The sequence below is a fragment of the Gavialis gangeticus genome, unplaced genomic scaffold, assembly GCF_001723915.1.
Source record: "Gavialis gangeticus isolate Ggan-Ray unplaced genomic scaffold, GavGan_comp1, whole genome shotgun sequence".
Taxonomy (NCBI): domain Eukaryota; kingdom Metazoa; phylum Chordata; order Crocodylia; family Gavialidae; genus Gavialis; species Gavialis gangeticus.
Genome location: NW_017728997.1, coordinates 33,099,057 through 33,116,136, shown reverse-complemented (window position 1 = coordinate 33,116,136; position 17,080 = coordinate 33,099,057). Strand labels below are relative to the sequence as shown.

Genomic DNA, 17,080 nt, shown 5'->3' with positions numbered 1-17,080 from the left:
GAAAACACATTGTCCAAGTTTTCCGATGACACCATGATGTGGGGAGAGGTAGGCACGCCCGAAGGGAGAGAGAGGCTTCAATTAGATTTAGACAGACTATGGAAGTGGGCAGATGGTAACAGGATGGGGTTCAATGTAGATAAATGCAGGGCGCTGCACCTGGGGAGAAGGAATCCACAGCATACGTACAGGCTGGGGAGCTCCCCACTTGTGAGCACAGGGGCGGAAAGGGATCTTGGAGTCATTACTGACTCCAAGATGAACATGAGCCGCCAATGCCAGACGACAGCAAGCAAAGCCAACCGCACCTTGTTGTGCATCCAAAGATGCATCTCAAGCTGGTCCAGAGAAGTGATACCCCCCCTCTACGCAACATTGGTCAGGCCACAATTGGAGTAGTGTGTCCAGTTCTGGGCACCGCACTTTAAGAAGGATGTGGCCTGCTTTGAGAGGGTCCAGAGGAGGGCCACCTGCTTGGTTGGAGGGCAACAGGACAGGCCCTATGAGGAGAGGTTGAGGGACCTGAACCTGTTCAGCCTCAGCAAGCGGAGGCTGAGGGGGGTTTGGTGGCTGCCTACAAACTCGTTAGGGGAGATCAGCAGCAAATAGGAAGGGTCCTATTCCCCCCAGCAGCACCTGGGGTGACGAGGAACAATGGCCAGATGCTGCTGGAGAATAGGTTCAGGTTAGAGATGAGGAGGCACTATTTCACTGTTAGGGTGGCTAGGATCTGGAACTAACTTCCTAGGGAAGTGGTCCTCGCCCCTACCTTGGGTAAATTCAAAAAGAGGTTGACCCAACACCTGTCTGGGGTCATGTGATCCCAGCATGTGCTTCTGCCAGTGGTGGGGGGTCAGACTAGATGATCTGTTCAGGTCCCTTCTGACCCCAAACTACTATGAAACTATGAAGTCCTTCCAAATCAATATGATTGCTATTTGCAATATAAATACATTAATGTAGCTATTACTCATCTATAATTGACTGAGTATGAAATTCTGGGTTATTTTTGGTGAAAATAAGGTATTGGGCCTTGGTTCAGGAACCAATCCCCATTTATAATGTTGTTTCCTATGGGAAAAACAGTTCCGAGTTAAAATGTTTCTACTTAAGACGCAATTTTCAGGAACCAATTATGTCTTAAGTCCAAGGACTGCCTGTATTAGGTGTAAATTTTATGCAAGAGAATCCTTATTCTAAAAATAACACTGATGCAGTCTAAGACTGCAGACATATTTCATGACCTGTGGAATGCACAATTGCCAGACCAGCTTCCTGGGCTCTTCAAGGAAGTCCTCCTTCCAATCCAAAGCCTACAGCCACCACCTGTTTCTTGGGGTAGAATCATGCAATTCTCCCATGCAGATTGCACTGACCTAAAGGCTAGGGACAGACATTCAAAAAGCCTAAGCCTGAATTGATTCAATCTTTGTAGATTAGTCTAACCTGACTGGGCTGAACTGGTTTGAAACTGGACAGACATTCTCTCTGGACTGAGGAAATTCAGGCACGTGCCTGCAGTGGCTTCAGATAGAAGCTAGAGGGGCACTAGGGCAGCCCTCCCTTCCCTTCTATAGGGAGTTGAGCTGAGGGTGGTGTGGCCAGGCCCTGGCAGGATTCTCTCATTAGGGAGGTCTGCCTGTATGGTTGCAGGGTTTTCCCCGCTGGCTGCTCAAGTGGCAGGAGTATTGCCAGCCTCCAGCCCTGGGCTAACACTCTGAGGCAAGGTGGGGTGTGCAGTGCCTACATTTGTTGATGATACAGAGCTTTTCAATCTTCCTCCCTACTTCGTCATACTGTCTGCAGCAAACTGACAGGTGAGCAAGCCAGCCGTGGGGCTGGTAACAGTCTTTATCACCTGATTAGCAAAAGAATAGCCTCTCTCCACATTACTTCAAACTTCTTAAACAGCTTACCTACTGACTTGTTGATTAGCTCCAAAAGCCCTATGCGATCACTATTCTGTCTGCCTATCTCAGTGCAATTGGAGAGAGAGACACACACAGGCACCTCTCGGCATTAGCTAGCATACCGCATGCTGGCTATGGTCCATGCTGTAGCAGAGAGGAGGGAGACATCTCTGCTCAAGCTGCGAGTGTGGGGGGTGGGGAAAACCAGCAGACTCTGCCGTGCCTGCAAGTCTGTGCTGAGCTCCAGCCAGGGAGCAGGAGGGAAGGGGCCAGCCCTGCTGTGGAGCAGAGAGCCCTGCTCAGCTCAGAGAGCATGCAGGGATGCTGGGGGACTCTGATTTAACTTAAACCAGCAAGGGGTCTGGAGCCAAATCAGTTAAGTCTGATACTACATTCAACCAGGTTTATCTCAAACCAGTTTCAGACATTTTCAAATTGGTTTATGTGCACTGAACATCAGTTCTGTTACAAGTTTAAACCGGTTTCTGATCACTTAAACTGGTTTGCGTGTAATGTCTGTCCCTAGTCAAAATGGTTACCTCAATAGGCCTGACACAGGATCAGGCTCTGCAGTTTTGTCCCCCTTGGGAGCAATCACAATAGCAAGCAGCAGTCAAACAAAGGCAAATTATTACTCCTTTAGAACAAGAACATTTCAGAGAAAATGCATCTTAAAAGCAATATGACAGACTGTAGGAATTTCCAACTTTTCCCTAAGGCTTCCTGTTCCCTGGATCAGGGAGGGCACTGCTTCTTTACACTCCTACAGTCTCTCTCCCTGTCAGTCTGTCTCCCTATACAGTTTCTGGAAGCAATCCCACTTCTTCCTCTCAAAAGTGTTTTTCCGATGTACAGTTTCTAGCTCTGAGAGTTAGGAAGGCTTAAAAGAAGATGCAGGATCCTTAAAACTAAAAGCTTGCCCCATTGTCTTTCAAGTGTGCGCTAGGGAGACCATATTTTCTCTTTCCATGCCCACTATTAAGTCAAATAAGGGCAATGATACAGGAAATACTAAAAAGCCCAGATAATTATGCAATAATTTTACTTCACTAACCAGGTGTCCTATTCCTGCCATTGTTGAAATGCAAGTATTAATACATTATTACATAGCAGCTTCTTACCTGTCAGTCTGATCACCCAAAGTGCCGTGAATTTCAGTTATTGATTACTCCCAATATACTACTCAAAAACAATCAACTGACTAGGATTTAGTCCTAGGAACTACTCTGCCAATAATATTAATAATGAATAAACCAAAAATAAATGTTTGGTCTTCACAAAAAATTGTAAACAGTAAAAAGAGGCAAAATAATCAAAAAAATTATTTGCTGTGAATTTTTTCATAGCAATCCTCCAACTGTGATGCAAATGCACCCTCCCTCACTGCACATCTCCACAGAACACTCGTGAGAGGCAGGGATCGCTTTCAAAATTCCTACAGTAAAGGATGTGCCCTCAAGATGTGCACCCAAGACTCCAGGTGTGTAATCATAAAAAAAAGAAATAGTTTGAAGAAGGATGCTTGATAATTTTTAAGACAGTAATATACATGTTATAGATGCTTGGGAGAAGAACAACAGCCTTTTCGGCGCAATGCTTAACTTCAAACTAGAAATGCTGAGAGCATGCATTCTCCGAATGACTCTCTCACAGGTGCGTGTCTTCTTATTTTAACATTTTCTTGGCCTCTGACTCTTTATTGCTAAAACCAGCAGAACACTCATTTCTACCAAAAAAGTGAGAAATTCTTTAAAACCAAGTTTGGGTGAGGAGCTGGATGAGGTCTTTGTTTAGGAAGGAACACATGCAAAAAAACATTTCACTGAATACGTCACATGATTCCTAAAGTCCTCACATACCTTTTAATTCAGACAACATTTCCACTGAAACTGTCTTCGAAGTTGCTTAACCTTGAGAAGTAGTAAGTAAAAATTAAGTAAGCACTTCACCAGTTTTACTTGCATGACTGAGTGGGTGTTTGAGCTGTGATTTTGTTCTGTATGAGGCAAACAGATACAATTCTGCTGCTTTTTTCTAGACAGAAGTAAATAGGTCATGAAACAAACACAGAGATGTAATCTCTCTTTCACCCTTTCCTTCAAGTGATACACAAAACGTTTTTCAAAAGGAAAAGTGGTACTAAGGGAACAGGAAACCCAGGTAGAAAAAAACATTTTAAAACATCAGCATAAATATAGTATGTTTTTAGTACAACATGATTCCTCCCACAGCAGTATAAAAACCATAGCAATACATACTACACACTGAGCTATGTGTTTCTTGAAGTGCTGTCTTCTCTGGGGGCTGAATACTGATCACGTGATGCAGGAGTTACCATGATACAGTAGAAACAATACGTTTTTTTAACTACTGAAGAAGTAGTAAGTTAAAATGCCGTGCAAAACAAACTCACAAAGAAAATACAATGAGCTACTTTTTGCTCTCACATGTATTAAATTCACTGTATTGACTTCCCTTTCATGCATCTGGTAGTTGAATTGGATGTGTTCATATCTTAATGGAAAGAGACCTAAATATGAACAAAAAAAAAATTCTATACTGAGACTGGTTAAAAAGAGTCCTAGAACCTCAAATATCACCAAGTTTATTCCACTTCTTCCCACAGCCAGACATATTGTTTCATCTGAACTAATTTCTTCCTCAAGTTGCAGTGGAAGTTCTGTCTAAATATTTTCTACTTTATTTAGCCTATGATTGAACTGCACTGGGATTTTTCTTTTCAAATTCATGAACGACACACACTGCTTACAAAATGAAACATCATGGCTCATATCCTGCACACATTGAAATCAATGACAGAATTTGCCAAACTTGTGATCTGGCCCCGTAACAGACAATAAAAATGAGAGATTCACTACTACTGCTCCTAGCACACTTGTACATGTACACACACTCATTAAACTAGAAAAGCCCCTAGCCATAGACAGAGCGTTTATGCTGCATAGAGGAGAAAAGCCAGAGGGAATCATATGCTACATAGAGGGGAAAAGCCAAAGCCACTTGGGAATTATTACTACTACTGGTTTTACATGGAAGGTGCTCAAACACTAATGGACTGGGAGGCTGTGCATAAGTCTAAGACAGTGTCTACAGAGTGTAAGCCAGCCGCAGCTAGAAGCAGTATGTTAACACAGCCTTGTGCTTGGGCTAAATAGCCAGATACAGCATGGGTACAAGGCACGATGCTAAGGCAAAATTTGCATGTGTAAAACTAACTCAGATATATCTGCAATGGCACTGCCATGTGCTGTTTAGACCCCAGCATGTGAGTTTACACATTCTCAGCTTGTGGATCCACCTGGGGCATAAAGGTGTTCCTCTCTGTTGCTTCTCCATGAGTGCTTGATCATTACGTGTACTGTACACCTGCAGGCCCCCATGGTGTTTATTTCTCAGGGATATGAAATGTCTGAGGAAGAGGTGAGGAAGTACAGCAGATCAAAGGAAGGGGATATTTCAGGGCAGTGGAAGAGGGAAGCAATGAGCATGCTACACACTTGTGGAAGAGGCAGCAGATCACAGTGTGCTGGAGAAGAAAAGCAAAAAAGGCAGCAAAACAGGTACTTCAGCAGACTTTACAGCAAAGCAAAAGGTACCCCAATTGTTCTGTTTGTTACTGTCTCTGGCAATCATAACCACACACATTTCTAAACCATGGTGTGGTATTGAACCAGAATCAAATGTAAGGACTGGCGTCAGATTAAGAACAAAGGAACTGCTGTGTTGCATATTATCCCAGTTCTGTCAGTTGGACCTTGGCTTGAAATAAATATTTAGCTGTATGCATTATATATACACACACACACACACACACACACACACACACATATGCATATATACACTTTTATTAAGTTTGTCTTGTTCTGAAAATGAATTAAGCTCTATATATAAAAATTAGGAAAATATCACAAAATTTACAAAACAGCTAAACCTCATCTATGTGGCACTCTAGGTGAGCATATCCAGAAAGGTCTGAAATACAAAACATTTATGCCAGTTCAAAGCAACTCGCAAGGAAGAAGGATCACTACAAAGTTACTCAAAAGCTCTGCGGCATTAAAGAGTAAATAATCACAGTGTACATTTTGCTTTGTTTCTGTAATTACATTTATGAATGAAAATTCCCAGAGAAAAATCTTTAAGAAGAAGTTGAAGTTGGCTATAACATCACAATTACATTCCCATAATAATTTTGAACTTAAACAACCATTAAACACCAAAGAATTCAGTTTTAAGAGTAAACTTACCAGAAATGCTGAACTAAAAACTATGAAAATTCAGCAAAGATGGTAAAGTATAGCATTAACATAGCGAAAACTATATCATACCCTTCTCACCTCTCTTTCTCATTCCAATTAAAAGTGGCCAAAACCAGGATATTTTTAGATTCTGGTGAACTCTGTTTTTAAGCTGCTATAATTTGCAAACACCCTTTTCCAATTCTGTTTACATCTGGTAACAATTTTAACCCATGCCTCAAAGTTGAGATCTAGATCTGTGTATTTCAGAAGATGAGTCAAAAATCAGGCTTGCAAACTTTAGTTTGGGAAGCGTTTTGTATTATACCATGAAAACCATTTGAGAGATGGGTCAGTGCACAATTTTAAATTAAGGATTTGCAAATTAATCAAGTTTATACAAAATGATGGAAAGGAAAAAAAGTTTACAGTAGAGATCCATGTAGAAAGACACCAGACACCCAAGGAAAAAGCACAAATCTAAATCTGTTTTTAAAAAGAGCCCCAATACTTGCAAACCCAAGGTCACAGAATTCTCTTCAGCTTCTCACTGGACTTCATTTACAGTTCTCAATGAAAAAGCTTTTCAAGGAATGAGCCCTAAATTACCACACACAGTGAGTCACCTTGGCATAAGGAGTAGAATTCTCCAGGGGCCAAGCCCTGAAATCTTTAGGGGTCAGTTGTGCCTCCTCACCCCTTTTATATGGCTCTGTGGTGGTATTTGGAAGCGACAAGGAACTTCACACACTTGGTCTGGCCCATATAAGAGGGGCCCAGAACTGCAAGTCTTGTGCTTACACATGGGCTAGGGATAGAAGTTACATATAAACCAATTTAAGCGATCAGAAACTGGTTTAAACCTGTAACAGAACAGAAGCTCAGTGTAGATGCACCAGTTTCAAAATGGCTGAAACTGCTTTAAGATAAACCTAATTGACTGTAGTATCAGACTTCACTGATATAGGTCAAACTGGTTTATGAAACTTCTGTCCCAGACCCCTGCCTGGTTTAAGTTAAATCACAGTCCCCCAGCATCCCAGAAAGCTTTCCAGCCCTGGGCTGGGCTCGGCTGGTCTGTGCTGTCTGCTCCAGAGAACAGGGATGGCCCCGCCCCTCAGCTCCCTAGCTGGAGCAATGAAGGCTTGCTGACAAGGGTTGGGGCAGGGGCAAGCCCAGCTGGGGATATAGCCCAGTCTGTGGGACGGACTGTCGTCCCCCCCCCCCCCACAACAAACTCTGGCTGGGGGCTGGGGTCAGGGACAGGGGTTAAATACCCCTTCCCCTGCTCTAACTTACTGCTGGATGCAACTGTGTATGGACTATAAATCCCAGAGGCACCTGGAAGCAGGAAGAAGAAGTGATGAGCAACTCTGCAGAGTCCTACTGCTGTAAGTCTGGACTGCAAATCCCAGAGACCTTGGGGGTAGCAGGAAGAGGAAGTGAACACAAAGCCAAAAACCCCGTGCTCTAGCACTCCCCCAGCTTCTGACCTGCGCTGCTGCTGTCACTTGGCTGCATTTCCTGAATCAAAGGTAAATGTCTGTTCACTTCTGTTTCAATATAATCTGTGCAGCTCAGACTAACCTACAAAGACTGAATCTATTCAGCCTCAGGCGTTTTGACTGTCTGTACTTAGCCATGCAGTTCTGCTATAGAAAAGCTCTTCCACCAAGGTGAAGGGAGGAGGATAGGTTCAGCAGTTGCTATAGCTCGCTGTGCACCAGTTCTCCTGAGTGGGGAGTGTGTGCTGACCCAACAACTGTGGGAGACTTCAGTCTCTGGAAGGAAAATGCATTCTAGGCCTCTTGCAGAGCACACAAGCATGGCATTGCTCTCTTATCATGGCGTCTGTGGAGCTACCATAATGTAGCCCTTCAAATTTACTCTCATCTTACTCAGCCAAAGCACTCATCAGTTTCATTTGTTCTCCTTTAACTTCAGAGCTCCAGAATCATGGATGCTGAGTGAGAAAGGTGCACAATGAGCACACAGGAGCCAACTTTCAAGTTACATTAGAATCAAACCTTCTAGGAGAAACCGGAAGGAAAAGAAAGTCGGTCTGGATAAAATGACTGTTCCTGACAGATTTTGTGTTTTAAAAATCAGCTGTTCTGTTAGCAGTAAGCAATAAAATGAGAAAGGCAAAGAAATAGAACATGAACGCTTCTCCAACACCACTGAAAAACAATGGCATGTTCTTTCAGCACTGTCCTTCTGTGCCTTTTCTATGCTATTCTCTGTTGTCATTCCTTGTGTTGCTTGTTTATTCAGAGCTCTGATCATGGCACTGGATCCAGAGGGGCAACCCCTAAGTCTCTGCTGAGATCCAGGGGCCACATGGATCCACTTGCAGGATCAGGGTCTTAAACTGTAAGTCCTATACAAGAGGGATTGTGACTAGAATGCTATGCAGTTACACCTCAGCACATCATCAAAAAAGGAATGTGGCCCTTGGCATCATGCAAGTAACAGAAAAATACACCTCAATATTTGAGAACACTATAATGCAAGTACTACAACTCAGAGGAATAATACAGTAAAACAGGCCATTTGTTCCATTTAACCACGTCTGCTTATATCAGTATGATTTTAGCCCTCAGAAGATGGACTGGATTGACAAACTGAAGTCAAAAGTCTTCTGTCCACAGCAGAAGCTCATTTGTCTCGATCTTGACCTAAAGAAATCATCTCTAGGGTTCAAACTCCATTATGCCTTAGGCTAACAAGCTTGCCATTTAGTGCCAAATACAACAGCATTTTCTACGTGCAGGCAGCCATCAGGTAGCAAGTGCACTGTGAGCAGCAACTCCAGTCACAGTCCATAGATGGCTTAAAATTGGTGGTTTCAAAATGGCATATATTAAAGGCCCCCATGCATTTATACAAAATGTACATCTGGCAAATTTGTATATAAATAATAAGGTTAAATTTTCTTCTCAGATTTTCTGGTTGTTTTTTCTTTCCTTTGGGAGACTTGTGGTTTTAACAACATTAATTTCTAGTTGCCAACCTTGTCCTTATAAATGAGGATGTTCATTAAATTAATGTTAAGTGATGAGCACTATAATTAGGACACTTATTTAAAATACACTGCATCCAAATCAAAGATTACCTGAGATATTCCCTTTCTTATTAAGATGTAATCTGAAGGAAGACTTACTGGTTAGTTTAAGAGAGATTCAATTTCCCATTCCTATACCATGCAATGTATAGGCCAAAGGAATGCATCGCACACTGACATTTTTTAAACTCATTGTGGTACGGTGTTTCTTCACCTTAGCTAATATATTAATACTTCAGAGAATGTGGAGAACAGTGTGTGTATTTTCCTGGGACTGGTGACAATAAATTAAGAGGAAAACAAAGGAACACAAAATAATGGGTTGGGAATAACTACACACTGATGATTTATAGAAGAAAAACGAGATGTCACAGCTTGATGAGATGTTGCCCTGTATATAGCTCTTGTGGTTTATTGCATTCCACTAGGGGCATGGCCTCACTGAGTATACACTTCTTGGACAGCATTCTTTCAAAAAGATACTAATGATGGTGAAAATAGGTGCACCATAAATATTATGACTACTTTAAATGGGAGAGGTTCCCTGGGTGAACTACAGAGACTTGGAGTTAACACAGGGATGAATCTGGCTATCTATATTTATTTGTACCAAGGCCTCAGTCTATGCAATATTGTACATATACTTAAGCATGTGGGAGGGGGATGCTAATGGCATCGGTTTAATAAATGTTAAAGACCAACGATCTAATGTCTGCATTCTGCAATACTTATGTTGGCAGGTGCTACAGGCACTTCATGTTCACAGAGACCCACAAACAGCAGTTTCTAAAGCATTCTGACTGCTTTACTACATACTTGTCTGACTCTCACAATGGCTTTCATCAATATAGTGTCTAGGTGCATCGTAATCAGTTATTCGTTTACCTCACCACACCCTGGGAGGTAAGGAAGTGCTATTATCCCCATGTGACAGTCACAGAATTGAGACAAAGGGAAGTGTAAGTATTTTCTCCAAGTCATATAATGAGCCAGTAATGAAGACCTGGGTATTGAGTCCAGCTCTCCCAAGTCCCTGCTCTGAAGGGCAACATTAGCACAAAAAAAAAAGTAAGTATAACTGACTATGAGTCACTTAGGCTGAAAAATTTTAGAAAGTTTCCAGTTGGCAGAGGAATGAGGCTCTTGAAGAACTTTCCAGTAGAAAGGGAAAGGCAAAAAACCCCAACTTTTTTAAGACTGAAGCTGATAAATTTTGGAACAGGAATATTTGGTTAGAGTTGCCTGCAAGGGACTGTATCTGATGACCCACTAGGTCTCTTCCAGTCCTACATTCCTATAATATTCAGCTTTCAGTGGGTGCATCTACATGAGATGCCCACTGCACAGTCATTTAGTACTTGCATAAAACCAAGTATTAAATGACTTCACAGTGCTGCCGTTACTGCACAGTAGATTCCCACATCATAGTTCGTTCCGGGCAGCACTACTGCACAGTAGTAACGAGCTACTGCACAGTAAGTATCTCTTCTAGATGCACCCAGTAAGATGTAAAATAACTAATACTGCTCCTCACTTTGGTAAGGCTTTCCCTCTGAGCATCTCAAGGAACCACAGATACATTACGTAGACCTTATATACCTACTCCCTCAAGAAATTGCCCAAAGCCCTTTCTACAGGTAAGCAGACAGGAATCTACCTTCTAACCTTTCTTCTCCCTCTCCCTTGCCTCTTCAGGCGCTATTGGTAGGGAGGCAAGCACAAGGTCACAACCCCACAGTGTTGCTTTTGTACAGCAATGAAGGAGCTCAAGGGCATGAAAGTTCCACCCTGAGCTGCACTGCAATGTGCCAGATGCCTTCTGCCATCCCTATACACAAAGCAGTCACATCTAAATCAGCCTAGTCCAATGCTGAACTCTTTTATAGACTTGCAAAGGGCTCTCTGCTGACCTTTGAACAGAGGTGGATCTGACCACATATTTTAATTTGATCATAATAGCAACAATTAAAAAGGCAATACAAAAATTCAAATAAACATGCAAGAGGAAAAAATTGGAGCCAAGAGCCAAAAATTGGAGCATTTCACAGCTTCCAGATCAAAGTTTGTGCCAGTATCAAAAGAATGAATGAAGAAAAGTCTATTTCCTTACAATCCTTAGACATGCTAGTGCTCCACCCTAAACTTCTTCCTTTGCCCCTTCTTCTTACTTGTCCCACTCACACTAGCAAGCCTCTTGCCTCAGGGGCTGAGCTGCGTTTCAATCAGCTGATTTATGCCTTGAAGCAAAACTCCCAGAGGATAATCAGATGAGATGCAGTTTCTTCCCTTGTTTTAATTCCCTTAAAAATCCTGCTCCATTCTACAGTTAGTATTTGATTTAAAACAATAAAATTAACTGTATATAGGTTTGCCATACAGTTCCTGTTGAATATTTGCCCAACAGTGGTTTCAACCATTTTTCATTTGCAGACCCCTAAAAAATTTTGAATGGAAGTGTGGACCTCCTTGAATTGTAAGTGTGGGTATTCACATACTTTTATTTGATCATAGTCATCTTTTGCAGACCCTTTGGACAGTCTGCAGACTCCCAGGGATCTGCAGACCACAGGTTAAAAACCACTGGCCTAATACATTGAGCAATGCTGTGAGAAGGTTACCTATAACAGAGGAAACACTGGGGAGATGCATGTATGCATTTTGTTGAACAAAACCTCTTGCTATCTATGTGTTAAATTCATCATCATCATTGGCCATTCAGGTTGATTTTGCTCTCACACTTACACTAATATATAAGATATGCCTATAACTATCCAAAGTTCGCTGGAGATACCATATTTACTCAAATACAAGATGAGTTTTTTTTCCCCACTAAGCGGGGGGGGGGGGAAAGCCCTATATCTTACATTTGCATACAAGAGAAACTTATTAAATACATGGTGGGTGCGTCTACATGTCGCCGTACGGCAACGTTGCTACGGTGCCGTACTTTAGTACTTCCTTTCGGAAGTACTAAAGCACGGCGCAATACAGGTGGTACTGCGTAGTGCGGCTATACCAGGGGAGCGCACTGCTACAGCGATGTAGCTGGTCATCATGTCGACCCGTGTGATCTCTACATTGCCACGGTGTGCCATACAGCGATGAAGCACATTGCTGTGTTGCTGTAGGACAACGTGTAGATGTGCCCCGTCTATCATTAAACTGCTGCCAAAAGTAGCATGTGCTCAGTAATAGAAAACAACTATGAAGTTGATTAAATGCAGCCAACACTGAGCATGACTATAAAACACATGGCCCATATTAGGCAAACATGCTGATGGGAACCTACCACAAGGATATGTTGGTACAGCTTATCTGAATAAGACACATTGTAGTGCCCGTAAAACCGAGCACAGTCCTACTCAGCACTGACTCTTTTCCCAGTCCTGATGAGCCACTACACTGCATAAATTTTGACTTCTGCTTCACTCCCACAGCTGAGCTATGCCTTTCTTTCCCATTTCCAATGATTCCTGTTTCTTCACCAGCCTTAAATGTCTAGCAAACATCAACTAAATGGGGCCCCAAACCTCGACCCAGAATCCTTCTGCTGCCCTCTCTCTCAGCCTGTCACACATGATTAGTGTGGGCCCACCCTCCACGAGATGAAGCTGGATCAGGTTGCCCTGTGTCTCATATGTATATAAGTTTTTGGAGCCTCCTGGGACTCATGACAAGCACCTGGTTCCAGTCATGAATGGAGGCTAATTAGCACATGGCTAGCACTTTTGGCTAATTAGCACATGGATCCTTTGTAGTGGGTATCTGGAGAATACATACACACTGAGCAGTGCTGAGCTATGGGGTCACCATGGTCTGAAATGCTGTTGACTGCTAGGACCCAGCCCAATGAACTATGTCATAAATCGTGCGCCTTTTGGCTTTGGACTAATATCATGCATAGTTTGTACTATATATAAGTAGGTTCAAAAGTGCTGCTTAGAAGTATGGTCATAGAGTGCCTGTGCTACAACTTGCATCAGTTTTTAAAAAGGCAAAACGTATCGATTCTGGGTGAACTAGGTGTCTGGGTACTACAAGCATATTACTACAAGTGTTTGGGTACTACAAGCAAATTTATGTCAGGTCAGTGTTTTCAAATTTGCTCCTCACTCCCACATGCTCAGGGAGAGTAGGGTCTAACAGTAAGGAGATGAGGAAGAGGCTGCAGGGGGAAGAAGTTGGCAGGAGGCAGAGGGTAAGGAGGCTACCTGAATACTTAGATTTATTTTCCCTGCTGTAGCAGTTGGAGGGGGAAAAGTTCAAGGCAAAACTCCATTTATTAGATTCTATGCCTGGACAGTTGTAACAAGTTTATATGTTTTCCATATATAGAATCTAATTACTGAGGAGTCATCTATATTCAAGTAAATACAGTACATCCATATAGCTGGAATCCAAGACCACTTAGTAGACAGGATGTTTCTCCTTGGATTACTTTGATCCTGTCCCTCTTTCTTAGCAGTCTGCCAACACTCAGCCACATATCGCTAAGCCATACAGAACATATGTGGAGACACCTGCTTAAAGGTGAATAAGGCCACATGAAGACAGTATTCTAAAGATTTAGTGAAGACACTGGCATCCATACTTGGCAAACAAGTTTATCAGTCCCACTTAGCCTATGTGGTTAGAGCTGCGCTGGTTCCTCTTCTACTCATGCTGTTTCCTTCCTTCTACTTCCCAACACATGAAAGAAAACACGCCAAGAGCCAAAAGAGAAAGAAGCAGACTTAGAAACAAACAAAATTAGACATGGGATAAAAAAAACAGCAACGCCATACTTTTGCAAAAGTCCTCCCTCTTGCAATTCAGCCAACTAAATGGGAGTTACTCCATGGCACATTCTGGTATCAGATAGTAATAAATCTCTGTGGATTTTAAGCATCTACCTCAGGGGCAGGCAGTTATTTTGGGTGAAGGGCTGCTTACTGAGTTTTGGCAAGACATCTCAAGGGCTGCATGACAGGCAGCCAGTGGCAGATAAATATTAACTTTCTACATTTTTAGGGGCCCCGTGGGCCGGATAGAATGGCCTGGAGGGCCACATCCGGCCCGCGGGCCACATTTTGCCCCCTCCCACCCCCAATTTTGCTTGATATAAAGAAAATGTTGCAAAGTGCAAAAATACTCATCATCACCCTGTGGAATTCATTGCTGGAGCGAGTCATAAAGACAAGTAAGCTGGCTGGAGAACTAAACCATTACAGGAACATTAAAGACACTCCATTGTATCTAAGCTCTTCAACATGATATTATGATGACGGCAATAAAGCCTCATGCTGTAAAGTAAGCTGATAGCCTACAGGTGTCAAAGAAGAATTTATGCATACATTTTTATCTCTAGCTATCGTAAGTGTCTTGTGCACAATTTTCTGTTTCATCTTCTGCTGATATGTCAGGTATTGGCCAATACAATCCTGCTGAAGCAGACCCCAGCCTAGCATACACAGACCAACAATGGTGATTGTTTATAGTCTTTTACCATGAAAATATAGTTAACACCAAACAAGCCGAACATTCAAAAAGTTCTTTGCAGTGGCCTGGCCAACACAAAACAGCACTATGCAGAATTGTGCAGAGGCACAGCTAGTTATCAGTGATGAAGGAGAATACAGACCATCACATTTGTTTCTGTTCTTTCCAAGTTTAATAACACTGTTATTTAAGTTTAGTTAGACTACAGAAAGATTCAGTTTTCTGCTAGGAAGCTAAACTACAAGACAGGTAAACTGTACACGTCTGTTTGGCAATCTAGTATCTAGTACATTTGTTGGAAGTTCTCATAGGTGATCAATCCCAGTCATACTTTCCTTGTATTTCCCTTCAGAAGTCTGGAGAAGTGGCCTTTTGATACTACCTGAATATGTTTTATGTTAATGTGGAACAGGATAAAGCTTTCATCTGGCAGAGCTATTCAGCAGAAAAGGAGCATCCTAAGCGTATTGATGCAGATCTTTTAGTCTATAAATATTCAGCAGCTTTGGCACACTATTACCATCACACAGAGTATGAAATATAATAGAGAAAAAGAATAGGCAACCCCCAATTAATGTCAAAGATCAAATATTAATGCAAAGCCCCCATGGAGCACCTATAACAAAATACAGTCAGTGTGACACTGAAGTCTCCTGGTCCACTGTAGAATATTTGTACTTTGCTAAAAACTGCAAATGGAACCCAATCCAATACCCACTAAAATTAACATGATCTTCCTGCGGGTTTAAATGCCTGCCTGCCCACCCCCACAAGAGTCAACAGAACTGATAACAATCATGACCTTAATTTTAGCAGATGAGGCTTTGTCATATTGTATTAGCTACAAAACTTATTCTACTATACAGTCCAATGATACAATACAGATAATTACATAAAAAATATTTGTAAAGCAAAATTAAAGCATCTAGAGAGGTATGTGCAAAAAATACTTGGTGATGCAAGTAATATTTTATACACCCTCTGATTTTCAGTAATCAACAAGGCACTAAGTACTGATGATAATGCGAATACACTGCAAGCTTCCTGCACTCATACAGCATTAACTAAATGTTGAGAGTTTAATCCCAGCATGCACTAGATCCAGTTCCACTGAGAAGGACCCTCTCTTAAGTTTATTCTCTACTGTTCTGGTTAAGGTTCTGGAGCAGAGGACCCAAAACAATGCAAGACTAGGGACTGAAATGAGAATGAGCTGAACTCTGATACAAAAACCACCCAAAAAGCCAATAAACTTATATTTGTATTTTGTTCAGGAAGGAAAGCTTAATGCCCGTTCACTAGTGTTTTATATCATTAAAATCCTTGGTGAGTTAGGGAGTGTGCAAGAACAGAAGCGTTCCTGTGTTGGTTGCAGTGGGCAACTGTTGTGTCTACCAATTGTACTAACTCATAAAGAGCTCTTTCTAACTAAGTCCAGCTTTTTTGTTTACACATACCTCTGCCTCATCATTTGAATCTTGCTGTAGAAGATGTCTTTCTTTACACCTATAAAAACACACTATTTTTAGGTTTCTTTGCCTCCCAAACATTCATCGTGTGTTTTCTTTTTGTATCTGGTTCATATACTATTTGAAGCAGTAGAGAAAAATCACCTTGATGAGCATACTGTAGAGGGAAAGAATACAATTGTAGTTAAGGTACCGAACTAGGATTTTGGAGATCTGGTTTAATTCCTGAATTACAATGTCTACAGTCATTTTTATCTCAGATCCCTATTCATGCAACAAGATTTCTTTCTTTCTTCTGCCCCTTGCTTATAATATGCAGATTATAAGCACTTTAGGAAAGAGACTGTCCTCTGTACATGCATATACAGCACAAAGCACATTGGGCACTACTCTTGGTTAGGAAATCTAAAGTCAACTGAAATATAAAGAATAAAGAATAATGATATGGAACCAAAAAGCAATCAATATGTAGCAAAACCCCCAGTTTTTCTTTTTTTTAATTTTAAAACACATTCCCTCCCCTTCCCCAACCATTTCTGACTTTTTCTCTCCCTCTCTATTCCCTATAGATAAGTATAAGTGAGCTAAGAAATAGGATAAGCTTCAGCATTTTATTTTGGTAGCAAGTTGTATTTGTTTTGTTTTTTCTCCTTCTTTATATTGTACAATTATTATGTTTATATTGATATATACTGTTTCATATTACTGTTTTACTGGTACTATATGATTTAGCCCTACATATATATGTTAGCATAAGTCATGTCAAGTTTCCATCTTGTGTCCCCGATGTCATAACCTATAACTCATACCTGTCCCTCCTGTGTAACTTGGTTCCTGGATGAATGGGGATGAATGAGGGTGCTTGAGAGACAATGGCAGTAGGTCTAAAAATAGCTCCCT

The 17,080-nt window shown here is 41.6% G+C and overlaps 1 protein-coding gene and 2 long non-coding RNA genes across 4 annotated transcripts in view; 1 reads left to right on the top strand and 2 right to left on the bottom strand.

Moving 5' to 3' along the window:
• PHF2 (PHD finger protein 2) overlaps positions 1-17,080 on the bottom strand; it is a 206,117-nt gene that overhangs the window by 118,341 nt on the left and 70,696 nt on the right. The gene's annotated exons all lie outside the window — the stretch shown is intronic.
• LOC109289125 overlaps positions 12,891-17,080 on the bottom strand; it is a 10,515-nt gene continuing 6,325 nt past the window's right edge. The window contains exon 3 of the long non-coding RNA XR_002095301.1: positions 12,891-12,900. This is a non-coding gene — a long non-coding RNA (uncharacterized LOC109289125). The remainder of the gene's footprint in view (positions 12,901-17,080) is intronic.
• LOC109289126 overlaps positions 13,082-17,080 on the top strand; it is a 12,248-nt gene continuing 8,249 nt past the window's right edge. Inside the window, exons 1-2 of the long non-coding RNA XR_002095302.1 lie at positions 13,082-13,178; positions 16,808-16,815. This is a non-coding gene — a long non-coding RNA (uncharacterized LOC109289126). The remainder of the gene's footprint in view (positions 13,179-16,807; positions 16,816-17,080) is intronic.